This window comes from Pelodiscus sinensis, chromosome 4 (assembly GCF_049634645.1).
Source record: "Pelodiscus sinensis isolate JC-2024 chromosome 4, ASM4963464v1, whole genome shotgun sequence".
Lineage (NCBI taxonomy): Eukaryota > Metazoa > Chordata > Testudines > Trionychidae > Pelodiscus > Pelodiscus sinensis.
In genome coordinates, this window is record NC_134714.1 from 105,804,072 (window position 1) to 105,830,704 (window position 26,633).

General features: G+C 49.6%; 1 protein-coding gene and 1 long non-coding RNA gene across 11 annotated transcripts in view; one reads left to right on the forward strand and one right to left on the reverse strand.

Moving 5' to 3' along the window:
• The window catches only part of SBF2 (SET binding factor 2), a 651,649-nt gene that overhangs the window by 397,774 nt on the left and 227,242 nt on the right, over positions 1–26,633 (forward strand). The window lies entirely within an intron of this gene.
• LOC142829205 (uncharacterized) lies at positions 7,087–24,036 on the reverse strand. The gene is made up of 3 exons (XR_012903620.1): positions 23,898–24,036; positions 9,642–9,791; positions 7,087–7,221 (listed from the first exon to the last, which is right to left on the reverse strand). It is a non-coding gene; the product is annotated as an uncharacterized LOC142829205 (long non-coding RNA).

Here is a 26,633-nt window from a genome sequence, read left to right on the forward strand (position 1 = left end):
CATAGCCAAGAAAGGCCACAGGCGCACCCAAGAGCAGGTGCGCCTGAAGATAAAGGTGCTGCAGCAGGCGTACGCCAGGGCCACTTGGGGCAGCTCCTCAGCAGGGGCAGACACATGCCCCAACTTCGAGGCACTGGACCAGATCCGGGGGGGGGGGGTGGGATGGTCTGTACCACCCCGGGGGGCAGCGAGTCGGGACCAGAGGGCCCTGACCAGGGCGCGGAGCAGAAGCCACCACGCCGCCAGGACCCCCGAGCAGTCCCACCTGCAGGGTCATCCAGGGAGGCCACACTATGTAAGTGCCGTCACTGTCCCCTTCCTGGGGGGGAGGGGAAGAGAGACCAGGGATCATGCGTGTGGGCCTTGCTTACCATGGATCACGCAGCAACCTGTGCACGTGTGAGCATATGCGGTGCCACCCCTGGGCAGGTGACTCCAGCTGCCTGTCACACAGGGGCCTTGGCCTGATAGCCACACGCATGTGTGAAGAGACCTGACATGCTCCTGACCCCTGGGGGGGACACAGCAGGACGCCCTCCCTTCACAAGCGCCCTCTACACAGAGGCAGGGGACATCCCCCCCCCCCACCTCGGCCGCACTATACACAGTACAGGGGCATGGGTGCAGTCCCGGGGCAGCTCCCACTCCTGGGAATAGCTGGACATTCCGACCATGGCCTCTGTGCAAGCACAGCGTCTGACGGTGCAGGGCACGGTCTTCCTCACCTCGCAGAGGGAGGCTGGGCTTCACCCACTGTGTCCCTAGGGAAAACTGACCAATTCTCTTCTTTCTCCATACCTGCACCAGCTGTGTGTGCAGGGTGCATCACCCCGCCCGGGACATCCTGTGCACCCGAGGGCTGAGCAGGACCACCAGCAGACTCGAGGGGTACAGACCGCAGCACCTGGAGGCCCTGTGAGCCATACACCGCACCATGCAGCAGTGAGTGCAGGATGACCGGGAGTTCTGCCAGGAGCTGCTTGCCCAGGGTCATGCTCTCTGCGACCATGTGCAGACCCTGGTGCAGAGTGTGCTGCCCCAGCACCTGCTGCCTCCCGAGTGAGCGCTCCTCCTCCGCATCCCGCCTCTCCCTCCTGAACCTTCACACCCTCCTCCTCAATCTACACACCCCCCACCTCAACCTCCATACCCTTCTCCCCATCCCGCTGGGGATGCTGAGGCCGCCGCATACATGGTGCTGGGAGTCAGTTGGCCCGACGAGACCCCAACCCTTGAGCTTCTCGTCCTTCCCCTTGCCTCCCCCTTCCAGCTCCTTCCTCCCAGTTTCCCCCTCCCCTATCCTGCCTCCTTTCTCCAGTCTCCCCAGAGTTTCATACTCCCCCAGTTTTGTTAAATAAACACAGTTTATATTTTTGAAAAAAGTGTCCTTTATTTTTTACATCTGGAAGGAGGGCTAGGGAGGGGTAAGTGGAAGGACGTGAGGGAGGAATGAGGCTCAAGCCCCCAGTGGGGAAGATCAGGGAGGCTCTGCATGCTCCTCAGGGTGGAAGCTTTCCCACAGGGCCTCCTGGATACTGACAGCCCCCTGATGGGCCTCCCTGATGGCAGCCTGGAACTGCGAGCCTGGCTGCACTTGCTACACATCCAAGAGAAGCGCCAGAGTGCCAGGACAGAAATGCTTAGCTGTCCCGCAGTGAGGCAGGCAAGCAAGCAGGGATACCTGAGAACCGGCTGCCCCCGGGGGCGGGGCAGGAGGGAATGTCCCTTTAAACACAAGCGTCAGGCAACAGTCAGGACACTCCTGACCTGATGCCCTGCCTGACTTGGTTCTGGCTGGCCTTAAATCCGATTCAGTGTCCACTCTGTGTGGACACGGTAGTTCGAATTAGCAAAACTCTAATTCGAACTGCATTTTGTGTATAGACACATTAATCCAAATTAGCTTAATTGCTACACTGTAGCGTAGACATACCCTCAGATTTAATTGATAACTTTTGTGCCTCCATGTGTGGGAAAAACTTAAGGTTTTTTCAGGCCAAATACATCTTTGGGGCAGGGACAATCTTTTTGCAACACTTAGCAAAGTGGAATCCTGATCTGTGCTTACGAATTGTAAGTGCGGTGCTAACACAAATAAAAAATAATAGTGATTCATAATTTAAATGTCTCTCCCTTTGTCCACCCACAAACAGTTTTGGAACAATTTTTTTCTTAACATATTATTGTGACATTTAACTGATTTCCTTTCCTACATCTGAGAAGTAATGGCATAATCTGTTAAAAAAGAAATGAAAGAAGCATTTGTGGTCACCACTCAGAACGGGCAATCCAAAAGGCAGTGGCCATTGTGGGAAATATTGATAGGAGGACATATATGTTGTAATATTACATCTATATCCTCAGAATACTTCTCTATCTACCAGTATAATCATGCATTTTAGGAATGGTCTTTAAGAATGCTTTTCCTCCATAGTCCTTGAAAACATTCTTTCCATTCCCTGAATAAGAGTCTCTCTTAAGAGAATTTAAAATTGTGCCAAGTATATAAAGTAGAGAAAGTATTATAATTTGTACCTATTATAGCAAAGCATCGAAGTATTATGATCTGTTTAACTTAGGTTAATTAGCTAACTTCCTCTTTAGATTATTCTTCAGAGTTTATTACACTTTGTGTATTAGTATAAATGATATGACCATATGGTCAGTGTTATAATCTGCTACATGTACAAGTGTCATCTAGACACTGTTTCAATTATGTTTATTTTCTACTGCTGTGGTTGCTTGATTAGCATTTACAGTCATTCAACTTAAGTAAAATTCTGGGTGGCATTCTTTAACTAGCCTTTTAATTTCTGTAAGAAACATTTTTCTCTGCCTTGAAAGTAAAGATTGGTAATAGTTATAAAAATACTTATATACACGTACAATATCTAGGTTAATCATAATTTAGAATAATTAGCATTTTAGTTTGTGAGACATATTTCGTACGAACTTGAGTGCATAAAATATTGACTTAAAATAAATAGGCATTCCTAATATGATGCTTTATCCTGTTTTGCAGGAGATGCTTTTTTTCTGCTTCCAATATATAGTGTGGGCAATATTTCTAGCTCTCTTTAAAGTTGTAGGAGCTGAACACTATCTAATTAAAACTTTGAGTAAGCCTGTTGAGCTCTCAGCAGGGAAGCACTACACTAAGTATTTAAAAAATTAAGTCCTTGTTAGTTCAGTCCTCATTAGTCGTTAGTTTTCATTTAGGATTTATGGATAGTTTTTACAAGGAAAAAGAAAGTAGCTTCTTCGAGTGGTTGCTCATGTTCATTAGAATCAGGTGTGTGCACCATGTCTTCCGGAGCGTTTTCCCTAGCGGTACCCGTAGTGCTGGCAGGGCACCCCCTGGAGTGGCGCCGCTATGGCGGAGCATAAGTACCCATACCGGCGCTTCCCCTCCTCACTTCCTTCTTACCGCCTGTGACAGCTGTTGGAGCGTGTCTCTGTTAGAGTAGTTAATGGTTCGCGTTTCTCTTAGTGTTGTAGATAGTTGGCAGTTTTTTGTTTTTTTCCTTCTCCCCCTTCGGAGGTGAGGAATGTCTGGGCTGCAAGGCTTTAAGGCTTGCGCTGTATGCGCTAAATTCATGCCCAAGGGAGACCCTCATAATAGCTGTTTAAAGTGTTTGGGTGAGGGTCACCTAGCAGACACCTGTAAGATCTGCAGGTCGTTTAAGCCGCGCATGAAGAGGGAGCGGGACTCTCATTTGAAGCTTCTCCTCATGGAGGCGGCTTTACAGTCGGCACCAACTGGACATTCCATGGTGCACAGTGCGCCGGCATCGATGCGCGACGCTCAATCCCGTGTGCAGACTTCAGTACGGAGGCCTTGGCACTGCTCTCACTCCCCGGTGCCGAAGACTTCAAGGTCTTCGCTGGGTAGGTTTCCGAGCTGGAAGTCCAGGTCCAGCCTACACCGTCACCTCAAATCCCCAGTGCAGGCGTCTTTGAGTGCTGTGGTGCGGCGTAAAAGAGCTGGATGACCATCAAGTCCAGGTCAGCTACCCTCGCATCGTCCTTTGACACCGGACACTTTTGAGGCAGCACAGGACCTGATTAGCCTCACTACCTCACCTACATCGTCGGTTGAGGCAGAGACATCGAGTTCTTTGACACCAGGAGCCATGTTGGCACCAGCTTCTCCTCTGCACCGATTGGATCAGTCAGCACCAGTCACATATGCAGCGGGACCAGTACCTTGCCTCTAACTCGGTGCCAGCCTTGACACAGGCTGCCAGGCCTCACACGGTGCCCAGCTGGTCTTGACCCCCCGTGGTGCTGGGACCTCTCCCGGAACTGGTCTTGGTTGCCCTGGTGCCATATTACTCAGGCCTTGTGACATCGTCAACAGCACTGTCAACGGCACTGGCACCGACCCTCTTGACCGGGGTGCCACTTCAGTCTTTGGCACTGGGCTCTTCGGCACTGCTGCAGGTACCGACATCGGCCCCGTGGGCCATGCCGGTACCACCAACGCCAATGACATTGATCTCTTAGAGGGCAACTACTGCAGCTCCAGTGCCTTCCATCCTGCCTGCTGTGGTGTCCACAGGGGCAACGATGGGGGCGCGGTCTTTGGGGCAACTGGACTTGGGAGTTCCATGCCTGCAACCGGCACCAACTTCGGCACCACAGTCCACATGCACCACATCGACGCAGCATGCGGCACAGGGGCCTGTCTTCTCAGCACTGGTACCGGTACGCCCTCACTGCACGCACGCAAGCCAGAATCTATGGCCACTCCTCCATTGGTGGTGGGGCACTTGTCATCAGTACCACCCTGGCCTAAGTCTGACTACTCTTCAGATTCTGACGTGGGCTCTTTCAGGTCGGAGTCCTCGGGAGCTGTGTCACATCATAGATCCCGTTCCTGACACTGGCGTGACCGTTCGCATATGCAGCAGACTTGGCCGCTTTGGTGTTTTTGGACACCGTAGGCATACCACCAGTGGCAAGGGCCCGTGCCCCTCTCTGCGGTGTCATGTGTCTCCAGGCACCGGGCACCTCCGTCCGCGCTGTTACGACCCTCCCTTGCCCCAGAGGGCTGCTACTATCGATGCCGCTAGAGATCCGCAGGCTTCGGTGCTGGACCCGCTTCCGCATGCGGTGCTGCCTGCCCAGCTGCCACCTCCTTCAGGCCCTACGCTGGATCCGGTGCCGCTCCAGGAGTCATTGTCATCCTAGTCTCCTGACGAAGCTTTAGCGGATCCCGCACCGGCGATGCCAACGATGGATGTTTGGTCGCATCAGGATCTGCTCCGGCATCTGGCTTCCAACCTGGGTGTCCCAGTGGAGCCAATAGTGGAGGACATGGATCCCGTGATAGACATCCTGTCTGATGTGCTGGCCCGTTTGGCTTTGCCACTCAACAAAACTGTGGCTAAGATCACTAACGCCCTGTGGCAGACCCCGGCTTCTTTAACCCCTACCTTAAAGGGAGTCGAGAGGCACTATAATGTCCCGCAGTCAGGGCATGAGCACCTATATTCCCAGCCTGTCCCAGGGTCCCTGATAGTCCAACCCACGGCCCAGAAGGAGAGACTTGACAGCCGGGGCCATCCCCGAAGGCTAGAGAGCTCAAACGCCTCGACCTGATGGGGCATAAGGTGTAATCCTCTGGTGGGATGCAGCTCCGCATTGCTAACCAGCAGGCAATGCTGAGCCAACACGTCTATAATACATGGCAGGTGATGGATAAGTTTAAAGATAGGTTTCATGCCAAGGTGAATCAGGAGTTTGCATCTATGACCACAGAGGGCAGGACTATCGCCCGTACAGCTCTTCAGGCTTCCCTGGATGCTGTTGAGACTGCAGCCCACACCATGGCGTCGGGTGTAGTTATGCGCCATGGTATCTGGAATACCTCCTGATGTCCAGACTACTTTCAGGATCTGCCTTTTGACAGCAAGACATTATTCTTGGCGCATACGGACTCGAGGCTCCATACGCTCAAGGACACGAGGTCTACTCTCCAGTCATTGGGGATCCACATGCTGGCTCCTCAGCAACGTCAGCTTCCCTACAGACAGTAGAGGAGAACGTAGTCCCAGGTCCCCCGTGGGGATTACTGGAGACGCCATCTTCGTGCTCCCAGTGGGCGTGCGGTTTACTGTGCTTCCCCCCCCCCCCGATCACTGTGGTGACAGACGCCTTGGACCCGAGTTGGGGAGTGCACCTGGGGTGTCACAGGACCCAGGGCTTGGGGTCTCTTGCAGAGCGATCCCTGCACATAAGTGTCTGGGAGCTCAGGGCGGTTAGGAGAGCCTGCAAGACCTTCCTGTCAAAGCTGTCCCGCCGCACCATCCTGGTGCACCTGGACAACACAGCAGCTATTTTTTACCTTAACAGGCAGGGGGGAGCCCGGTTGTCTCCCCTCTGCCATGAGGCTTTGTGGCTGTGGGACTTGTGCATAGCGCACAATATAGCTTTGCAGGCAGAGTACCTGCCGGGATGCAAAAACTTGCTGGCTGATGCTCTGAGCAGGTCCTTTGGAGCCCACGAATGGTCCCTCAAGGATTCGGCCCTCCGTCCGGTCTTCCACAGGTGGGGTTGTTCCCTACTAGACTTGTTTGCCTCAGCACACAATACCAAGTGCCAGAATTACTGCTCCCTGTTGGGCCTGGGGGACCACTCCAGGGGAGATGCCATGACTGTTCCGTGGCCGGCGGGCATTCTCTATGCATTCCCTCCATTTCCCCTAATTCCCAGGGTTCTGACCAGGGTCAAGACCTTCAGGTCCACAGTCATCCTGATAGCCCCTCGGTGGCCCATGCAGTTCTGGTTCCCGATCCTGGTGGATATGCTCACTGAAGAGCCTATAACGCTCCCGCTGGTTCGGGATCTCCTCACCCAACCTTGGGACGGGGGGGGGGGGGGGGGGGCTCATGGTTCACCTGAATCTCAGCCCTCTGCACCTGATGGCCTGGTTTATCCATGGCTGTACAAACCAGAAAGGGAATGTTCCCAGGAGGTGCAGATGGTGCTCCTAGGTAGCAGGAAGCCATCCACCAGGCGGTCCTACGCAGCCAAGTGGCAGCGGTTCTCGTCTTGGGCATCCAGAAGGGGAGTGCACCTGTCCTGTGTACCTGTCCCGTCCATTCTGGACTACCTTTTTGAGCTCAGGTCCGGTGGGCTCTCTACCTCTTCTATCAAATGTGGCATCACTCTCCGCCTTCCATGTTGTATCGGCGGGAGTCTCTCTGTTCTCTGACCCTGTAGTCAAAAGATTCCTTAAGGGTTTGGATAAGTTATATCCCTCGGTTAGACCCCCTCTCCCCGCTTGGGACCTTAACCTCATGTTGTCTAGACTTGTGTCGCCCCCCCCCCCCCCCTTTGAGCCGCTGGCCACATGTTCTTTGAAGCACCTCTCTATGAAGGTTGCGTTCATTGTGGCCATTACGTTGGCTCACAGGGTCTCCAAGCTGAGGGCATTAACTATAAACCCACCCTACCCAGTGTTCTTGGACAATAATGTGAGACTCCGCCCTCACCCGGCTTTTCTCCCCAAGGTGGTGTCACCGTTCCATCTGTCACAGGAAATTTACCTCCTGGTTTTCTTTCCAAAGCCTCATGCCTCTCCTAGGGAGCAAGTGCTTCACTCCCTAGACACTAGGCAGGCATTAGCCTTTTATGTTGATAGAACGAAACCCTTTCGTAAGTCCACGCAACTGTTCGTTGCTTTCATGGACAGAATGAAAGGGCTCCCTATCTCGACCCAGAGGTTGTCCAGTTGGGTCGTGGAGTGTATCAGGGAGTGTTATGTCCTGGCTGGGAAGGTCCTGCCCTGGGTTACAGCACATTCCACCAGGGCACAGGCATCCTCTGTAGCTTTTGGGGGCACAGGTTCCAATTACGGGAATCTGCAGGTCGGCCACGTGGTCGTCAGTGCATACCTTTACAGCGCACTATGCACTGACACAGAAGGCCAGGGAGGACACAGGGTTGGGCTCTGCGGTTCTCAGTTCTGTATTGTAAATATGTTGGTTTTTTTCTCTGTACCACATTGCACTTTATTCAACAGTTCTCTGTGTTCTGTTACTTAAATAAATATGTTTTTGCGTTGTTCAGCTTTCCTGGACTTCTCTTTCTGGGTGCTCCGACCCCTCCTCCGTGGAGTGGGGTTGGCTTGGAAGTCACCTGATTCGAATGGACATGAGCAACCATTCGAAGAAGAAAAGAATGATTACTTACCTGTAACTGTTGTTCTTTGAGATGTGTTGCTCATGTCCATTCCATTCCTCCCCTATCTTCCTTTCGTCAGAGTGTCCGGCGAGAAGGAATTGAGGAGGGGGAGCGCCAGCAGGGGTACTTATGCTCCGCCATAGCGGTGCCACTCCAGGGGGCGCTCTGCTGGCGCTACGGGTACCGCTAGGGAAAACACTTCGGAAGACGCGGTGCACACAGTGCGCACACTTGATTCAAATGGACATAAGCAACACATCTCAAAGAACAAGAGTTACAGGTAAGTAACAGTTCTTTTAAATGAGGACTGATATGAAATTCCATATCCTTCAGGGGCTGGAAAATTATAAGTGGAAAATTAGCCAGGTCCCTGGAGCTTGACCAAGTAGGAACTCTCTTGGCAGTAGCAACCACCAGAACACTGTTCAATATTCTGGGCCTACTGATAAGTCTGGCAAAGTGTGCCCTCATTCCTACTCAGACATTAGAATTCATAGGAGCTCACTTGCACTACAAGAAAGCATTTGCATCGCTACCAGAACACAGATTCGCAATGATCAAGTACCTGCTATCCCTGGCACAAGCCAGACTATCTCTAACAGCACATCATTGCCTACAACTACTGGGACATATGGCAGCGACCATGTGGTGCCATACACCCGGCTGCACATGAGACAGTTGTAGGCCACGCATTTACCATATAAACAGACACCTCTCCATGCCAAACAAAATAAAGTCCACACTCACATGGTGGACACTACATCCTAATGCAGCCACCTATAACACTAACCACCTGTAACACTAACAATCATGATGGATGCCTCGTTAACAGGCTGGGGAGCCCATTTGGGCAAACACACTGTCCTAGTCCAATGGGACAAGAAGGTGAACAAACACATAAATCTACTGAAACTCAGGGTAGTGTGAGACATTTACATTCATTTTCTGCCACGGATCCAGAACAAAACAGTCCAGATATGTCACAACAATATATTATATCAATCAGCAATGGGGAGCTCTATCTTACCACCTATGTCGGGAAGCAGTGAATCTGTGGGAATAGTGCATCCCAAGAAATATAGTACTGACCACAACCAACCTCCCAGGCAAGGACAACGTCCTGGCAGACACTATCAGCAAAACTTTGCACACAAGCATGAGTGATAGATCAACCCCACAGTATTGAACTATCCGTTTCAGGAGTGGAGATTTCCGATTGTGCACCTCCTTGCCACCCACAAAAACAAAAAGGTGCCTGTATTACTGCTCCAGAGCAGGCATGGATTCCCCGATCCTTGGGGGACATGTTCAGCAAAAGATGTAATACACACCTCCTATATGTATTCCCACCATTTCCACTCATCTATCACGCTGTCTTGAAAATCAAGCAGGACAAAGCCAGAGTCATACTCATAGCCCTGAGTTGGCCCAGGCAAACCTGGTATTCTTACCTGGTGCAGATGAGTATATGTCCACCATACTGCCTCCTCCAGTCTGATCTCTGCTTACACAACAGGACAGGCAGATGCACACCCAGATGTCCACACACCCATATTCACGCCTGGATGGTAACTGGTTGATGCCTGGCGAAGTGGAGTACCCTAAGGAAGTGCAGCAAATCCTCATGAACTGTCACAGGCATGCAACCAGAAAAACATATAAAACAAAAATGGCGTTGCTTCACTGTCTGGTGCTCAAAACAAAACTACACTCCAGTAGACACCGGGATGTCGAAAGTACTTACTTACCTGCTAGAACTACACAAATCATGACAATCACTAAGTTCAATTAAAGTACATCTCACTGCTATTGCAGCAGTACATCTGCCAATACAGGGCTTTTCTGTCTTCACTTACCCGTCCATCAAAAGATTTCTCCAGGACCTACACAATATGTTTCTACCACAAAGAGACCCAATTTCAACATGGGACCTTAGCCTCATCCTCAGGGCTCTCATAGACAAGCCCTTTGAGCCATTAGCTACCTGTCCCCTTCTGCATCAATGAAGGTTACCTTTTTAGTTGCAAATACCTCTGCAAGAAGAGTAGGTAAGCTAGGAGCACTAATGACAGACCCTCCGTACACAGTATTTCATAAGGACAAAGTGGCCCTTGGTACTCACCCCAAATTTCTCTCAGAAGTACTTACCTCATTCCACTGTAATAAACCCATGTACTTACCCATCTTCTTCCTCAAACCTCACATGGACCCCAGAGAAAGAGCTCTACATACCCTCGATGTCTGTAGGGCACTCGCCTTCTACTTACAACATACAGAACACTTTCGCAAATCTCCTCAACTTTTTGTGTCATCTACAGAGGAATCAAAAGGGTTACCCATATCTAAAAAAGTGTGTCTAAATGGATCTCAGGTTATGTACATCTAGCTTACAATGTATTCCAAAATTAGCTCTGGCCATCAGAGGCTCACTCCATGAGAGCAATGGGAGCAACAACAGCTTTCTTCCAGGGCATAACAGAAGAAATCTGCAACACTGCCACATGGAGTTCAAAACACACATTCATGCAGCACTATGCCATAAGTCGTTTGCGGATGCTGATACATGTGTTGGCTGAATACTTGCAATTACCAAGTCAAATTCACTGAAGCACCTATCACCAAGCAGGAATACTGCTTCGTAGTCACCTCAAAGAGGAGCACCCACTGGGACACTTCTTGAAGAGGAAGGGAAGGTTACTCATTTGGTGCAGTAACTGGAGTTTTTTGAGATGGTTGTCCCTGTGGGTGCTCTACCACCCTCACTCCTCCCCTCTGCTCTGGATCCATCCAGGTCAGAGAAGGAACTGAGGAGGCAGTTGGCTATGCGTGTGGGATAGCCATTTCAAATGTCGTGCGCTGGTATTCCACGTGCACAGATGACCGGGGGGCATGGCTGTCAGAAGTCTCCGACTAGAGGTGCAGTAGCATTGGCACACCTCAAGGTGGAGTATCCACAGGGACAACCATCTCAAACAACTCCAATTACTGCACCAGGTGTGTAACCTTCCTTTATTCAAGACAGTAGCTTCAATCAAGGGGATTCCTGTCCAAGAGAAACAGCATAAACTCCTCCAGGTTCTACAGCCTACCATAACATCTAAAATTGAGTTGCCTATACACAAGGCCATTATGGACACATCAGATGATATATGGCAGACGCCAGTGACCATCACACCAACCAACAAGTGGGCCGATAGAAAATATTTTGTCCCTGCTAAAGATATGGACTTTTTATTCTCCCACCTTCAGCCCAGTTCTCTCGTCTTTGATATACTCCACCATCACAACAAACAGCTTCAATTCAAGACTGTCCTACATGACAGGGACCACAAAAGATTGGACTTCTTTGGATGAAGATTCTATTCCTTTGGTACCCTACAACTTAGGGTTGCCTAATTGACCAACTATGATTTTTCTATGTATTCCAAACTAGAAGAAATTTTGGAAACCCTCCCAAAGCAGAAGAGTCTGATTCAGCAATCGGTCGTACAGGAGGATGTTCTGATTGCACATGCTTCCTTACAATCCACATTTTACGTAGCGGACTCAGCTGCTCAGGCCATAGCCACCACTATAGTCATGAGACAAGCATCTTTGTACAAATCCTCTGGCATCCCTAAGGAACTCCAAATTAAAGTAGAGGATTTGCTCTTCAGTAAAAATAGGCTTTTCTCGATCAAAACAGACAAGGTCTTACACTCAATGAAGGACACTTAAACCACCCTATGCACACTCGGTTTGTATACACCACCAACCAAGAGACCCAGAACACTGCATTCAACCAACCCCAATACAGGCATCCAAATCCATATCCCAGTGTAGATGACCTCCATAGGGCTAGCCTTCTACTACTCAAGAACCCAAGCAACAGTTTTGAGTCTTTGGTAGAGGGTCTGCGTGACTGCTAGCTCAATCACCGGCTATCTTTGTCTACCATTTGCACCCACCCTACCACCTATGGGCAGCCATAACAACAAATCAATGGGTTCTGCTAATCATCCAAACAGGATATGCCATACCCTTCCTTTCCATCCCCCTCACCCTACCCCTTTCCCCCATCCCTCTTCAGGGAATTTCTTCTACAGCAAGAAGTCAATAACCTCATACATATAGATGCTGTAGAACCTATTCCCAGCCCATACTGTGGTAAGGACTTTTATTCCAAGTATTTCCCCTCTGAGAAGTAGTGCAGGGGATGGAGATCTATCTAGACTTTTGCAGGTTGAACAAATATGTCCAGAAACAAAGATTTGAAATGGTGACTCTAGCTCCTATCATCCCAGTGCTAGATCATGGGGACTGTTTGCAGCCCTAGACCTCCAAGATGCCTACTTCCACGTGACCATACACCAGGGGTGGGCAATAATTTTTGGTGGGGCTCCAAGTTTTTGGAAAGTGGTGAAGGGCTGCACTTTTCTGTGGAGAAGATGTGGGGTCTAGGCTGAAGGGACTGGGGTGCAGGAGACAGTGTGAGGTCTGAGGAGGAATTTGGGTGAAGGAAGGGTTATGGCCTGGGTCAGGAGATTGGGGTGCAGGGTCTAGGAGAGTGTTTGGGTTCAGGAGAGGATTCTGTCCTGGAGGAGGGGTACAAGAGGGGTGACAAGGTCTGGGAGGGAGTTGTGACCTGGGGCAAGAGGGTGCAAAAGGTTCGGATGGTGACCTGGGGGAGGGAGTTGGGGTATGGGAGTGGCAGGAGTGTCAGAGGCAGGCTGGAAGGCACTTAAGTGTCTCCTGGCCAATACCCCCAAGATAGACTGGGCTCCCTGCCTGCTGCAGCCCCAGATCACATTAAAGCTTCAGACTATTCCCTCCATGTGGCTCTCGGCTCTCGGTGGGGGAAGAGGCTTGCACTGCCCCCATTCCCCAGGTCAGTCTCTCAGCTTCTATTAGCTAGTTGTTTCTGGTCAATAGGAGCTGATGATAGAGATACCACAAAGCCTCCCTCTCCCTCCAGAGTAGAGAGCTGCCAGACTGCGCTTTAAACCCATGGCAGCTGTGTGCCTGAGAGTCCCGGCAGAGTGGTCTGCGGGCTGGATCTGGCTCCTGGGCCATATTTTGCCCAGCCCTGCCATATACCCTGCCCACAGGTGATTCCTCAGGTTCACTGTGGCTCACAGACACTACCAATACAGGGTTCCACCCTTCAAACTTTCTACAGCCCCCAGGGTCTTCTCCAAAACTCTCGGAGTTGTCCCTGCACACTTGCAATGTCAGGGGACATAAGAGGCAATCATCCAAATAAGGATTAATAAATGAATCAGCACAAGTGAAGACAACTTAGATGGTCCACAAATCTAGAGAACTCTTCCAGGGCCTCTCTGAGGGTATGTCTACACCACCACCCTAGTTCGAACTAGGGTGGTTAATGTAGGCAACCGGAGTTGCAAATGAAGCCCGGGATTTGAATTTCCTGGGCTTCATTTGCCTATTGCCGGGCGCCGCCATTTTTAAATGTCCGCTAGTTCGGACTCCGTGCCCGCGGCTACACGTGGCATGAACTAGGAAGTTCGGATTAGGCTTCCTATTCCGAACTACCGGTACTCCTCGTGGAAGCCTAATCCCAACTACCTAGTTCGTACCGCATGTAGCCGCGGGCACGGAGTCCGAACTAGCGGACATTTAAAAATGGCGGCGCCCGGCAATATGCAAATGAAGCCCAGGAAATTCAAATCCCGGGCTTCATTTGCAACTCCGGTTGCCTACATTAACCACCCTAGTTCGAACTAGGGTCGTAGTGTAGACATACCCCTAGACTCTACCCAGGCCCATGCCTTCCTGCCATAAGACTGCTTCATCCCCGGACTGATCTTGTCATCATTGCTACAGTCAGTCCTCAGACTTCAGTTTTGACCTGCCTGCGAATCTTGAGACATATGGCAGTGACCACTTATATGGTCACACACACCAGACGCCACATGTGCAGCCTTCAGAGATACTTCTCTACAGTACATACCCCTACTACATATTCCCTGAACAAATGGGTCATGGTTTCTTCCAACGTGATATCTTCCCTGCAAATATTCTTTGGCATCTACCTCCATCTGGACTTTACCACTTCTGGAGTGGGGTGGCCGTCTGAGCAGCAAGAAGGGCTCGCCAACATTTTTACTCCCTCATATGCAACAAAACTATTTGAATACTCACTGACAATATGATCTGCATGTTTAATGTCAACAGGCATGGTAGATCCCAATCTCATTCATTATGTACGGAGGCCAGCTCACTTTGGAATTAGTGCATCCATCAGAATGTTGCCTTCACAGCATCCTACCTCCCAGGCATACACAACACCACAGCAGATGCCTTCAGTCACCATTTTTCAGATGACCGTGAGTAGAAGCAACACCCAGAGGTTATGATACGCATATCCTGCAAATGGGGGTAGTCACTGCTAGACCTACTCACTTCCCACAAGAACCTGAAATTGCACCTCTTTTGCTTTCATGCAAGACAACCCCCAACTCACTTGGAGATGCATTCCTAGTCCTGTGACCAGACAATTGCTCTACACTTTTCCACCAGTGCTAGTAATTCTCAAAGTCATCCAGAAACTTTACACAGCTCTTGCACATGTGATTCTCTTTGCCCCACATGGCCCAGGCAGACATAGTTCCTTTTTCTCTCTCTCAACTCACCATAGCACCCCCTCTTTCCCTTCCATATTGTCCTGATGTTCCAGAAAAAAAGGCAGAATCTTTCACCCCAATCCCAAGAAAATTTGCCTTCAGGCATAGATCCTTGATAATGTGTTCTGAATCTGTAAAACACATCTTCTTAAACAGCAGATGCCCAACTACCTGTACTTCCTATCTCCAGAAATGGAGAAGATTTTCTATTTGATGGGCCCAGAAACTACTCAACACTTCATAGGCTTCTCTTCCTCTGATCTTGGAGTAGTTAATGGAGCTGGCTAGCAACACCTTGAGGTCCACCTAGCTGCCATCTCAACATTTCATGACCACATAGACTGGGCTGGGGAACCTCAGGCCCCAGGGGCCAGATGCAGCCCTCAGTTTGCCTGAATCCAGCCCCTGAGGCACAGGGCCCACTCAGTATTAGGGAGCCCTCATTGGTGCTCCATCCTCCTTCTCCTCTTCCCCTTCGCATGGCTAGAGAACACAAAATCTATTAGACTGGGCCCCCTTAGGCTCTAGTGTGCAAGGGGAATGTGAGGAATGTTTTTCTCCTCACTTGGGGGCTATGTCAGTGAAGGTTGTTGTTTTTTCCACTTATGTACGGCCCCGACTCATTTTTCTTTGGGTCAGCAGCCCCAACCCAAAAAAAGGTTCCCCACCCCTGACAGTTTCTCTCTCTTACACCCAATTACTCAATGATTCCTCAAAGGTATCCAAAATTTTTACTCTCCAGTTACAGCCCACACCAACATGGGATCTCAACTTTTTCCTCAGAACCCTTACTCGTCCACCATTCAAACCTCTAGCTACCTGCTCTGTTATACTTGTCTATGAAAGTTGCACTGCTTGTGGCTGTCATCTCAGAGAGAAGAGTCAGTGAGATGGGAGCACTAATGGTTGACCCTCCATACACAATATTCACCAAAGATGGGGTCATCATGCATCCACATCCTGCTGCCTTGCCAAGAGTGGCTAGGGCCTTTCACATTAAGCAGTCTGTTATTTTACCAGTGTTCTATCACAAAGATTTAAAAAAAGAGGTACTTCTACATACCTTAGATATTCTACATTGCCTTAGAATTCTTTATAGCTAGAACCAGGACCTTTCACAAATCACAACAACTATTTGTCTCCATATAGCGCAACATTCAAAGGGTATGGCAGTCTCCTCACTGTGCTTGTCCAACTGGAGTTATACCAGCATAAACACTTGCCACAATAAACCACAATAATGTCCACAATAAACCAGTTTCCACCTGTTGCAAGGCTCACTCGACCCATGCCATGACGGCCTCCACCACGTTCCTACACAACATCCCCTGCAGGACATCTGTTGATCAGCTGTAAGGACATCACAACACCTTTGGGAAACATACCGTCATTCTGGGACCCATTCTGGATACAGGAGTAGGCCTAGCAGGCATCCATTGCTACCAAATGACTCTGAATCTCGCCTATCAGCACAGGTACTGCTTCATTATCACCTACAGTGGAGCACCGACAAGGACAGCACTCGAAGAAGTTGTTACTCACCTTGTAACGATGGTTCTTCAAGATCTGTGTCCCTATGGGTGCTCCACAACCTACCCAACTCCCATCTACTTGACAGTATAGATGTTTCCTTCGAGAGCAGAGAAGGAACAGAGGATTGCAGAGTTGCACATGCAATCCATTAAGGTGCGAACACCTCAAGATGCCTATGATGCATGAGTGGCCCAGAAAATCTGACCTGTGGTATGAGGAAAACTCAACACCTACAGTGGGGCACCCACAGGAACACACATTTTGAAGAACCATTGTTACTGTACAAGATGAGTAACTTTTCTCACTTACACAGAGCAATATGCTCATTTCAACGTCTTGAATTATTTCTCATAGCATTACTTATGCTATTAGATATGATCATGGTATGATATGAGTAAGAGAATGTATGTTCCAGTGCTTAGAGCATGTGTTTGGGACTTGAGAGAGCCAGGTTCAATGTTCTGCTCTTACACAAACTGTGGTCAAGTTATTTAGTTTCTTTGGCCTAGATTTTTAAGAATATTTGGGCATTGCTCTGCTCATCACTACAGTGCCTGATTAGTGTAGACCTGGCCTAAGTCAAAGAGGAAGGTCGAATCAAAATACACCATCCCTACAGTGGGAGGCCGATGGCAGCAAATGCACCCGTCAGCTCTCATTACTCCCTGCAGAAGCAGGAGTACTGGCTGCCAACAGGGGTGCCCTGGGAGTTAGATTTAGTGGGTCTTAACTAGACCCACTAAACCAAACTCCAGATCAAATGCAGCAGGGTCAATCTTCCACTTAGTGAAGACATGGCCTTAGGAACTTAAGTCCCATTGACTTTTCATTTTTGAAAATGGGGCATAGGATTTCTCTGCATGGACCCACAGTCAGACAACAGGAGTGGGAATTGCTGTGGGAACTAGATGCTGCCAGCACAAAAAGGAACATGGTTCATGTTAGCTTACTGCAGAGGAGTATGTTAATGGAAACAATTTAACTTTTAGTTCATGTATGCATCATTCCCATTCAGATAGTGCAGTTCTCTAGTGCTGCACTTCGTGCTGCAATTCATATTGCTGTAATCCAAACTGCAGGGCTGTATAGCTTGTAAAATTGAGCAGAGCAACTCATGAATATCATGGTAACTCTGGTCCTTTCTGCCTCAATTCCCCATCTTGGAAAATGGAGATAATAGTATCTCTCTACCTCAGGGGTGTTTTGAGGATAAATACATTACAAATTGAAAGGTGCTCACATATTACAGTATATGTAAAATACTGTATGTAATATACAGTATATGTAATGTACAGTATGAGAGAGATAAATGTTAGCTAGGCAAATCACAGAAGTTGGGGTGGGGTCTCTATATATACATACATACAATAAAACACTGCCTAAAAAACTGTTTTGAAGTGTGATGAAAAACTGCAACTCCAACTTCATTAATAAGGACCCTTAAAGCAGTATGGTCTAATGGATGAAGCAGAGATTTGGAAGACAGGAACATATGAGTTTTAAAACTGACTCTTCAATTTACTCACTCTGCATTCCTGAGGGAAGGTCACCTATCCTTCTCAGTATTCACCAACTATAATGTTGGGCAATTCCATTTACCTAGTGCTAGATGTGTTGTCAGGTTTATTTTGGCTATGTCTATACTACCACATTTTGTTGCCAAAAACTGCCTTCTGGCAACAAAACAGTGTACACCGCAATGCGACCTTTGTCAGGAAAAAGAGCCCAGTTTTAGTGAAAAAAAACTTCCACCCCTGCAAGAAACCAGTTTCTTTCCCCTTCCCTTTTTTGTCTACCAAGAGCCAGTATAGACCACGCTGATTATTTTGTAATCAAAACAGGCTTCCACCAATACCCACAATGTATTCCCTGATCTCTCTGCCTGGTGTTTTGATCTTTGCTGCTCTGCAGGCGTGCACACCTCCCCATTTAAAGTACCAGGAAGTATCTGAATGATCCTGAATGAGCTGCGGTGTTTGGTGACCAAAGAGAGAGGAAATCATCGGAGTGCTCTTCTTCTGCACTGTGCTAGGAACACAGTGGCAAGCCCATCAGTGGCGGTAGGGAGGCAACCAAAGAGGCAATTGCCCTGTAGGCTGGAGAGTCAAAGGGGCCCGGTGCTCCTGGCCGCCACTGCTGCTCCAAGGCACTCCTTTCACACGTTCTGATGTCAGTGGGACTTTGGCATACAAAGGTTGTAGGAGTGGGCATTTTGTTATATATTACAGCACAAATTGATTTAATGCCCATTACTAGTTTTTGGCTGTTTTCTGGAGTTTATTTCAGAGAAAAGCACTTCACATCGTCTTACTTCTAGCTGTGAAATCAAGTCCTTAGTTTTTTGTTTAATTTTAGGTTTTGAAAGTTATGGTTACTTAATGCATTTTTCCTTATTTATTTTACTTGCTAACTTGTTAAACTTTGTTGAATTTCCATAATTTCTTTATAACTTGTTTTCTTTAGAAATTGGACTGTTTAGCTCACAGCTATGTATGTTGTAACGTCTATAAGTCTATTTATTATTCCATGTCTGTTTATTTCTTGCTTAGTTATTTCTGATGCATTTTTCTTCTGTTCTGATAGTAGACTGGTGGTACATATGTTGGGTTTATTTCACAGTATTAACAAGGAGGAGTCTAGTGGTTTCTTAATGACTAACAAATACTAACATGACTACCTCTGCCACTTTTGCAGTCCTCTTACACTTACACTAAGAGGACTATTCACTAAGGGTGTGTCTAGACTACATGCCTCCTTCGACGGAGGCATGTAGATTAGCCAGATCGGAAGAGGGAAATGAAGCCGCGATTAAAATAATCGCGGCTTCATTTAAATTTAAATGGCTGCCCCGATCTGCCGATCAGCTGTTTGTCGGCAGATCGGGGCAGTCTGGACGCGATGCGCCGACAAAGAAGCCTTTCTTCATCGGCACAGGTAAACCTGGTTTCACGAGGCTTACCTGTGCCGATGAAGAAAGGCTTCTTTGTCGGCGCATCGCGTCCAGACTGCCCCGATCTGCTGACAAACAGCTGATCGGCAGATCGGGGCAGCCATTTAAATTTAAATGAAGCCGCGATTATTTTAATCGCGGCTTCATTTCCCTCTTCCGATCTGGCTAATCTACATGCCTCCGTCGAAGGAGGCATGTAGTCTAGACACACCCTAAGAGGACTAGATCCATGAGTCTAGTCAGGCTATGCTCAGGGCAAGACCTGAGTGAATGACAGTTAGGGTATGTCTACACTACAAAGTTAATTCAAACTAACAGCCGTTAGTTTGAATTAACTTTCATAGGCGCTACACATACAAACCACTAGTTTGAACTTAATTCGGACTAGCGGAGCGCTTAATTCGAACTAGGTAAACCTCCTTCTACGAGGACTAACGCCTAGTTTGAATTAAGTAGTTCGAATTAAGGGCTGTGTAGTCACTTAATTCAAACTAGTGGGAGGCTAGCCCTTCCCAGCTTGCCCTGGTGGTTACTCTGGGCCAAACCAGGAAAACTCTTCTGCCCCCTCCCCCCCCTGGCCCCAGAGCCCTTAAAGGGCCACGGTCTGGCTATGGTACTTGTGCCAGGTACAAGCCTGCCAGCACCCAGCCAGCAGACCCTGCACCTGGCACGGCATGAGCCAGCCACCCGCTGCCACCCAGCCCTCCGCCTCTTCCCGGGACCAGGCTGGCAGCTCCCAGGAGCCTGCCCGGGGCTACAAGAGGCAGGCGCCCACCTGCTCTAGTGCAGATATCATGGACCTCATCAAGGTTTGGGGGGAGGCCTCCAACATCCACGACCTCCACACTAGGCATAGGAAAGTGGCCGTCTAGGGCAGGATAGCTGCCAGCCTGGCCACCAAAGGCCACATGCGAACCCAGGAGCAGGTTTGCATGAAAATCAAGGTGGTCCAGTGAGACCCCCGACCCTGAACCCTGAGGTTAGAACATAAGAACGGCCGTACTGGGTCACACCAAAGGTCCACCTAGCCCAGTAGCCTGTCTGCCGACAGTGGCCAGCACCAGCTACCCCGGAGGGGATGGACCGAAGACAATGACCAAGCCATTTGTCTCGTGCCATCCATCTCCAGCCTTCCACAAACAGAGGCCAGGGACACCGTTCCTACCTCCTGACTAATAGCACTCCATGGACCCAACCTCCATGACTTTATCTAACTTCTCTTTAAACTCTGTTCTAGTTCTAGCCTTCACAGCCTCCTGTGGCAAAGAGTTCCACAGGTTGACTATTTGCTTTGTGAAGAAGAACTTTCTTTTATTAGTTTGAAGCCTGCTACCCATTCATTTCATCTGGTGTCCTCTAGTCCTTCTATTATGGGAACTAATGAAGAACTTTTCTTTATGCACCCTCTCCACACCACTCATGATTTTATAGACCTCTATCATATCCCCCCTCAGTCTCTTTTCTAAGCTGAAAAGTCCCAGTCTTTTTAGCCTCTCTTCATATGGGACCTGTTCCAAACCCCTAATCATTTTAGTTGCCCTTTTTGGAACCCTTTCCAAGGCCAAAATAACTGTGTACAGATGATATGGCATACCATAGTTTGATACTTCCCGTCCTCCTCCTTCCCCTGGGTTCCCCCTTCCAGCTCCCTTCTCCCAAGTTTCTCTCTTCCCCTCTCCCACCTCCTTTTCCCAGTCTCCCCAGAGGTTAATCCCCCCCCCCCCCCACCCAGTTTTGTTAGATAGAGTTTCTATTTTTGACCACATGTGTCCTTTATTTTTTACATCAGGAAGGGGGGCTAGGGAGGGGTAAGTGGAAGGAGGTGAGGGAGGAATGGGGTACGAGCCCCAAATGGGGAGGACTGGGGTGGCTCTGCGGGCTCCTCAGGGTGGGAAGCTCTCCTGCAGGGCCTCCTGGATCCTGACAGCCCCCCCGATTGACACCCCCCCCCCCCCCCCCCGGATGGCAGCCTGCAGCAAGTGCAGCCGAGCTGATGGCCGAATGCTGCGATGTGCAGAGTTTTTGTCCCTGGGCCTTCCTGGCCCTTAGCATAAAGGATGTTGTATTGGGCTGAAGCCCTGGGCCAGTCACAGCTGACCAGAAAGGGTGGGGGGTAAGGGAGCCCTCCAACACCCCCTGCTCAACTCCTTACCTCCCCCTGTAGCTTTTAGCAGGGCTGGTGGTTCCTCCTGCTCCTCCATGCTGAGTCTCCTTAACGCTGGGTTGTTATGCCCCTCTCCATACTCCTCCTCTCTCCCCCCCCCCCTCCCTCAGAGGGTTTTTAAAGAGGCCCCGGGGCAGCCCCAGTTAGCGTCACCTGGCCCTTAATTGATTTTCAGCCGCCCTTCTCAGCTGCCCCTACTTAGCCAGGATTGCTGCTGTTTCCTCTGCTAGAGCAGCCTCTCTCCCCTTCCCTCAAGTCCTTTAACCTTCTGTGTCACATCACTTAGCACAGTGGTCTCCAACCTTTTTACACCCAAGATCACTTTTTAAATCTCAGAACAGGCGAAGATCTACCGCCCCGCCCCTTCCTTGAACCCCTGCCCTCTCTATTCTCCTCCTGTCCATCACTTGCTATCCCCAGCCCTTACTTACACACTCTGATAAACAGTTTATTTTTAAATTATGCGATTCATAACATTAAAATCACATGTTTATAGTTATGAAATAAATGGTCTGTTTTTTATTCATGCTATTTAAATCTAAAATGAAGCATTTATAATTATACATTTTGTGGGAACAGAGTTCTGCAGCTGGGGGCAGAGGAGAGGGAACAGGGTGCTGGGAGGGCAGAGGACAGGATTCTGCAGCTGCGGACAGGGTGCGAGTGGGGACAGGAATAGGGACAGAGTTCTGTAGCTAGGAACAGGGGAGTGGGAACAGAATTCTGTGGCTGGGGACAGAGTTCGGGGAGTGGGGACGGGAGAGGGGACAGAGTTCTGTAGCTGGGGACAAGGGACTGGGGACGGAGTTCGGGGAGTGGGGACAGGAATGGGGACAGTTCTGTGGGTAGGGACAGGGGAGTGGGGATGGGAGTGGGGACAGCATTCTGTGGCTGAGGAGTGGGGGGTTGAGGAGTGGGGTGCCAGTGGAGGCAGAGAGTCCCCTGCATCTCCCTCCTCCCAGGATTCTCCCCCTCCCCCTAGGGAAACCAGCATGTGCCTGCCCCGGGGCTGACCCCACGAGGCGCAGGGAAGCCCCACGCACGCCTGCCCCAGGGCCGACCCCCCCCCCCAGCTCAGGGAAGCCCTGTGCACACGTGCCTGCCCAGGGCGCCGACTCCCCCACCCACGCAGGGAAACGCTGTGCGCGCCTGCCCCAGGGGCAACCCCCCATGCAGGAAAGCCCTGCATGTGCCTGCCCAGGGGGCCAACCCCGCGGCGCAGGGAAACCCCGCGTGCGCTTGCCCCGGTGCCAACCTCCCCCCCCCCGCGCAGGGAAGCCCCGCGCGTGCTTGTTCCAGCGCCAACCCCTCCCCTCCGTGTCGGGAAACCCCCTGTGCACCTCCCACGGGGCTGACTCACCCCTCCTGTGCAGTGCAGGGAGCCGACGCTCCCTCCTGCAGTACACCGGCAGAGCAGCTAGCGCACTTCTTGAATCGCCAGAAGTGGCGCTAAGCTGCGGGACTTCTGGCCATCCCCGGGAAGCCGACACTACCTCCATTTTCACTGGAGGTAGGTAGTGGGGCTTCTCGGGAGTGGAAGGGAAATGGGGGCGGGGCAGACAGGACGCCTCGCAAGCGACTGGTCGAGGCCTCGCAATCGACCAGTAGATCGCGATCGTCCTGTTGGTGACCACGGACTTAGCAGATAATGGTCCATCAGACTTGTTAATTAACTACCTAAGGCATCAGTTGATCTTTGTGTCTGAGGAACCACTTTGTATAGTCCCCAGGTTTCTCTGGAAAATATACTTTTACTCACGATTTCAGCTTCTGTTTATCACTTCAGATATAATGCTGCTATGAGCATTTTTCCAGGATAATATCGATCAGCAAATTATGAGGGTTTAAATGACGTCTGATAAAGATGTACTTTGTACAGAGATTATTATAATAGGATATAGGATGTGGACAAAGGTACATTGTGCTACAGGGTATAGTGAAAATATAATGGAATGGATGGAATATGTGTAAATATTATGACAGGATAAGGATCTGCAGGGATTATAGTTTTTATGGAGGTTGGAAATATGTGATTTGTAATAATCAGAAAAGCAGAGGTCAAGGTGGAACATGACTTACCTTGAATAGTTTGTGGCACTGTCAGGGGGTGCACGCCCCCAGTGTGCCTCAGTGCCCCTGACTGTCCTCATATAGCCCCTCGCAGGGCAAGTTACAGTCTGTTTGGGTTGCTCATCATAGGCACAAAGTAGTTTATAACTGGCCCTTTAAGCAAGGCCAAGTCCACGAAACAGATTATTGTTGTAGCGGGGCGTACCCCAGGTAGGGGGACCCGGGCCCACCCTACTCCACCGGGTCCCAGCCCAGGGCCCTGTGAGCGACTATGTACCGGATCACTCCCTCAGCGGGGCCACCCAACCGAAACACACCGAGGTTCTCAGGCCGGCTCCCGCTCCTGCCCTGGGCCACTTCCTACCTGGATCCCTGGGCTTCCTTCCCCTGGACTTGCCCAGCTGGCTGCGATCTCCAGGCCGGTGTCCCCTCGGCAGGCAGTCTCCGGTTGGCACCAACTCGCCTCCGCCTTCCTCCGGCCTCTCCTGGAGTCCCTGGCAACCACTGAGGGAGAGCTCCCTGCTCCAGTCCTTCTCTTTCGGCTGTCTCCCTCCAAGGAGCTCCTGCTTCTTCTGCAGTCAGCCCTCCACTGACTTCCCCTAAGCAACCTGTGCTTCTCTATATATACCGGCCAGCTGGGCTCTCACTCCCCTAATGGGTTCAGCTGGCTTCCACAAGCCAATTGTGCTGCCCTAGATAGTTGCCAGCTGGGCTCTCACTGGCCCTAAACCGCTCCAGCTGGCCTCTTTCTTTCTAGCGCTGGCTCAGGACCTGAGTCCTGGTCTTAAAGGGCCAGTGCAGGGCAGGCACCCTGTCACAGGCACCTATATTTTTTATAGAATAAAATCTGAATTATTTCAGTTATCAGGCATAAATGAACTGAAACTAAGAGGGAACATGTAAGAAAATTTAACAAAAATGTCTTCACACAGCAGGTACTTAAAGCTGTATTAGTATCTTAGCCTGAATATATCCACAAATTAAGTATTTTCAAAATAAAATACATTACAGGGCACAAATAGAACTGCAGACAGAATTGCTGGGCCCCTGGGCTGGCTCTAGGTGCCCAGAAGGGGTGAAACCTCGGGTGGAAGCAGTGGGACTGGGGAACAGCCTCCCCAAGCCAGCCATTCAGCACTGCCCAGCTTGTGCCCTCTGGGGCTTTGGCAGCTATTTTAAATTGCTTAGGGTTCTGGCCATGGCATTCGAAGCAGCTGAGACCCTTAGGCCATGGGGCAGTTGCCCCTTTTGCACCCTCCCTTGCCCCATCAGCTGCCCTGGATACAGACACCCAGAATTATAGGCAAGGTTCCCTCTAAGCTGTGTGGTAGCATGACCCCATAGCTGCTTAATGGGCCCCACCCAGCCAGGGACTCAGAGCTCTACGCACAGAGCTGGAGACAGAGCAGCAAGTCTCTCCCAGCCGGTTGGGAGGGGACATGTCCCTACTGGCTAGGAGAGACTTGTTGCTCTGTCTTCAGGGAGTTTCTGCTATAGCTGAGGGAGAAGTGCCCCTCCCCCAACCAGGTAGTTCTATGTGCAGAGCCCTGAGCCTCTGGCTGAGCAGGGATCATTAAGCAGCTGAAGGGCTGTGCCAACTGCGCAGCTTAGAGGGAACCTTGAAGGTAAGTGATGGCTAGTCATACTTGGATGCCAGTTGAGTTCAGTGGGTTGGTATGTACCTTACAGGACCAAACTAATAAGATAATTTCTAAGGCTTTGTCTACACTACCAAGTTTTGTCACCAAAAGCTGAGAGCATATACCCTGCAATGCAACTTTGGTTGGGGAAAACACTCAGTTTCAGTGACAAAAAAATGTCTCTGCCTACAAGAGACTTTTTTTTTCTTTTCCCCTTGTTTATTGTTGACTCCTCAAACAGCCATGAATGGCCCAATCCCCACCTCCTATCCAACCTGCCTTCTCCCCACTTCCTGTCCCCAGAATTCCCTGCCCCCTGACTGCACTGCCCAGAGCAACTGCACTGCCCAGACTCTGGCAGAGCTGAGCTTACAGGCAGGATGGGCAGAAGGGGAGGGGTTGGGGGCTAGTTTTCCATGCTTGCTGTGCTGCCTAGGAGTTGAGCTCATTCCTCCTGGGAAGGCTGTCTGTACCATATTCCCCCAGCACCCATTCTGGGGCCGGACTGACTGGGATGTGGCCCATGGGCTGTAGTTTGTCTCTCTCTGAATTAAAGCATCAAAACATCTAATTCATGTTGTATATTAAATTGCCTAGAAGAGGAAGCACTGTGATTAGCACAGACATATTAGATTCACTAAAACATTAACCTCTATGCACAAGAACTGTCTTAACTTTGAATTTCCTTCTTTTTTGCATCAGTCCAATCCTTCATATAGCTCAGAGGGGTAGCTGTGTTAGTCTGTAACTTTACAAACATAATGCCTTCATAATGTTGTTCGCATAGGCTATGTCTAGACTACATTCCTCTGTCTAAAGAGGAATGTAAATGAGGAAAATCAAAAGTGCAAATGAAACACGGATTTAAATATCCTGCACTTCATTTGCATATTCACATCTGAGCACTTTTTTGGAAAAGGGTCTTTTTTTTTAAGTGAAAGCACAATCTAGACATGGTTCTTTAAAAAAAAACCCTCCCCTTTTTCGAAAGAACCCTTACTTCTGAAAAAATGAGGAGTACGGGTTCTTTCAAAAAAGGAGGCTTTTTCCAAAAGAACCACATCTAGACTGTGCTTTCACTTTCAAAAAACCCTTTTTTGAAAAAGCGCTTGGACACGAATATGCAAATGAAGCACAGGTTATTTAAATCAGCGCTTCGTTTGCACTTTCAATTTGCCACATTTACATTCCTCTTTCGACAGAGGATGTAGTTTAGACGTGCCTATAGTGTTTTGTGTGTGTATCTACAGCTCTTATTGAAATTATAGGGCTTCATGGGTCACTTGTGGAATAGCCTGTCTTTATCATTCACTGTGTCATTGTGGTGGTTGCCAAACATTCCTATTAGCTGTCTGTACTATGGGTTTTTAGCCATTTTGATGAAAAGCAGATGTGCATGTACGCTGGTCACAACTGTAAATAAAATAACTTGGATTCAGGAGCCATGTCATGTTGCTCTG